Raw genomic sequence first — 846 nt, 5'->3', positions numbered from 1 at the left:
CTTGGGGGCTAACATTGGGCTAACATTCTCGTATTAGAACATAAAATAATAAACCAAGTTGGAGGCTTTAACCTGAAACTTTAAGGTCCTTGAACTCTGCACCCTTCAATGAATATTTCCCTATTTATTTGCACTCAATCATATGAACTTCATTCTCATTCATACAACCTCATGTGATTCTTTCAAATTGTTGATTGAGACAATACCAGTCCGATTCTTACATGTTCTCACAACAAATTTTAACATCTGGATTGGCCAAATAAAGAAGTAAATGAATTTCATGGATTTAAGTCATCACAAATTCTTCCATCATTGAAGATCAATAATTTCCACAACTTCCATCCAAAACTTAATTAATTATCATTTTAAGGAGAAAGATAAAGAAAACTACTCAGATTCCATGGAGAAAACAAATCCACACTTTAGTTTAAAAGAACAAATCATTGTCAAACCAACAACAAGTCTCAATTAAAACCAAAAATAGTCTCAAAACAAAAAGATAAAAACTTCTCTCAAGTCCTCTACCAAACTCTAGAAGTTCCTTTGATTCTCTTCTCTTGACAATCGTACAAAATAAAATAACAAAAATGATAAAGTAAAAGCAAAAGTGGTGCCTGAAAATCTCTCCGAACTAACTCCCCAAATGAGAACTTTCAAAAGTTTCCAATACTTTCAGGACCTCTTTCAAAGTACCTACTGTTTAGAAGTCTATTGAATCTCTACATGTTAAATTGAAATGAAAACATTAGAAAATTTGATCAAAGTTAATTTTACTCCTGTTTTTAGTTTTATACTTGTATCATAGGGGATAAAAATTCTTGTTAGCAATTATTTTAAATTTCATTC

This window comes from Phalaenopsis equestris, unplaced genomic scaffold (assembly GCF_001263595.1).
Source record: "Phalaenopsis equestris unplaced genomic scaffold, ASM126359v1 Scaffold232964, whole genome shotgun sequence".
NCBI classification, from domain to species: Eukaryota; Viridiplantae; Streptophyta; class Magnoliopsida; order Asparagales; family Orchidaceae; genus Phalaenopsis; species Phalaenopsis equestris.
This window is presented reverse-complemented; position numbering follows the sequence as displayed.